The 2,446-nt window shown below is 47.1% G+C and overlaps 1 pseudogene across 1 annotated transcript; it reads right to left on the bottom strand.

The window, feature by feature from the left end:
• Positions 1-861: 861 nt before the first annotated feature.
• LOC308415079 (testis-specific Y-encoded-like protein 1) lies at positions 862-1,813 on the bottom strand (annotated as a pseudogene). Its single transcript has one exon. The product of its transcript is annotated as a testis-specific Y-encoded-like protein 1 (transcript).
• Positions 1,814-2,446: the final 633 nt, after the last annotated feature.

Genomic DNA, 2,446 nt, shown 5'->3' with positions numbered 1-2,446 from the left:
GACATTCAACATTCAGAAAAAGTATTTTTCTGAGAAATTCTCTTCCCATCTCCTTTGACCAAACTGTGAAAGCACACATTCTGTCTTCATCCTCAGACCAATCTTCTCTGACTTATTTTGGTTCAACACCTTTTCAGCTCACTTTCTCTACTTAAAGTACCCATCACAATCTTTTTCTTTCTTTCATAAACAATCAGGAACTGTGTGTCTAGTTCCATTGCCCTATAAGCTTTGTAGGGCTTGCTAACCAGGTTGAGGAGTGGGTAAGAGAGAGAAAAAGCAGAATTCTGTGGCCTCTTTCAGAGCATCTTCTCCAGAAATGCTCAGTGAACTACAACTCCTAATGTTACAGATGTTTCTGAGCTACTCTTCTCTAGTAACAGGAGAAAGGTGGGAGTGTGTGGGTGAGGAGTACTGGTAAACAAAATGTGATATAGCCTAGAAAAAGTCACAAAATCACACAGAAGTTGGCCCACTCCTGCAATGACCTTAGGCCCAGCCAACTGCCAAATCTTTGTGCCCACACTGCCACATGCTGAACAGGTAAACAGATAAAGACATCTAGGTGGCAGTAAGTGGGTAACACTTAAAACAGGATTCACAGTTTAATGTACAGTTTCATTGTTACTCTTAGAAAGGGTTCAAGCCCTGTCCATGAACCTGCAGATACGAATTCAGAACAGCATGGGGGCCATGTGAAAGCAGAAGCAGGTCCACAGTCTTAATGTCGAGGGGGAGAAACTATTCAGACAGAAGATACATAAAAGTCAGGAGCAAAGAAACAACACACTGTATACCCGCTGCATCTTTTGAAGTGCAGGTGAGAAGGGACCCGTTCAGTTGCATTTTCAAAGGTAAAAGTTAACCTGACAGGAAACCAAAAGGCCTGGGAATCAACACTGGCTCCCTTATTGTGCGACTTCGGGGTCTATGATTTCCTTCAATAGACCAGTAATATTTCAATGGCTTTAGCTACAGGTATTCTTTGATAATCTCATGGATTCTGTCAGATTCTGGAAGGCTGTGGTCTGAGAACAAGGTGAAGAATCTGCAGATAAGGTCTTGGTTTCTGTGAATAAAGGACTGGGGCTCATACCTTCTCTGTCATATGATTGGAGTGGAAAGAGACACCACTGGACCAGATGATCTCACTTCATATTCCTTGACAATCAGCTTGTTTCTGAAGTAGGGGTTTCTTTCAAAAAAGTACTTGAATTTGTAGCCTGTCTTCGGATGTCTCAGTTCCTTCACCTCCAGATTGGTTATGGACCTTAACATCTCTGCATCCTGACCCCTAATCATGGCGGATAACTGAGGGTGGTTCCTGAAGGCAGTCATCCAGAAGTCTGGGATATTCTGAATGATGTAGTTTCTTCATTCCAGAGAGTTTTGCGGCATCTGCCCAAACTACTGCTGCAGATGTTGGAAGCCCCTGTCAACCTGAGCATTCACAGTGTCCAGTTCTACCTGGATGTCCTCCAGCGGTTCGAGTGAAGATCTATGCTTACGTGCCAAGGCCCTGCCTTCTCCTGCGACTCCCTCACTCCTCCACTAACCTCCTACATGTCCAGTTCTTCACCCCAGGCTTCAGCTCCACCTTCATTATCTCCTTACTCCTGTGCATTGCCACTTCTGACTTCTCTTCTGATGCTACCACGATGGTGTCCTGTTCAATCCTCATGTGTTGGGCCTCGGCTTCCACTCCCCGAGTTTCTAGGGCCTTCTCCGCATATTTAGGTATCATTAAAGCCGCTGGCACGAGGCCCTTGAAAACAGAAAGAGTCTCTCCCTGACTAGCTGTGACCACCCGCATCTGGGGGACAAGGCCTGAGACACTACAAGGCTCTGGGCTCCCCAGGAACCCCGCGAGGCCCTCACCTTTTACCACATTCTCTCCTAGCAGAAGACACTGGCCTGAGGTTGCAATGGCAGTGTCTGCATCACAGAGGGCATGGCTGTCAGGGACAAAGGTCCCTTGTCTTTCTTAGGGACTCTCATGAAAGTTCCGTAGCTCAGAAATCATTTTATTCACTCTCACCACCTTTATATGTTAAGAGTCATCTCTAACAGGAGAATAGGGACCCAGACCTGTGAGGAACACTCCCAAGTCTCTGGAACCTGACAGTGGTCTGGGGGACCGTGGTGGGTGGTGATCCAACATCATCAGATTCAAGCCACCTCACTGTGTGTACCAAGTGGACGAGGAGCCTAGGCCGAGATGTGGCTCCTCGTGAATCTGAGTAGACACGGCCTGAGTCTGCCATAATCCCAAAGGTGTCCAAAACAGCTGGATCTCTAGTTGGAACCCTGTTTTGCTGCCTGGCTCTTCAGTGAGTGAGTGTGTATGTGTGTGTGTGTGTGTGTGTGTGTGTGTGTGTGTGTGTGTGTGCGGGGGTCAGGTCATGGCAGGACTGGGGGCATCCACTCCCACTGAGATCAAATAAGA

This window comes from Micromys minutus (genome assembly GCF_963924665.1).
Source record: "Micromys minutus genome assembly, chromosome: X".
NCBI lineage: Eukaryota > Metazoa > Chordata > Mammalia > Rodentia > Muridae > Micromys > Micromys minutus.
The sequence above is the reverse complement of the archived record's forward strand: the minus strand, read 5'-3'. Positions and strand labels throughout refer to the sequence as shown.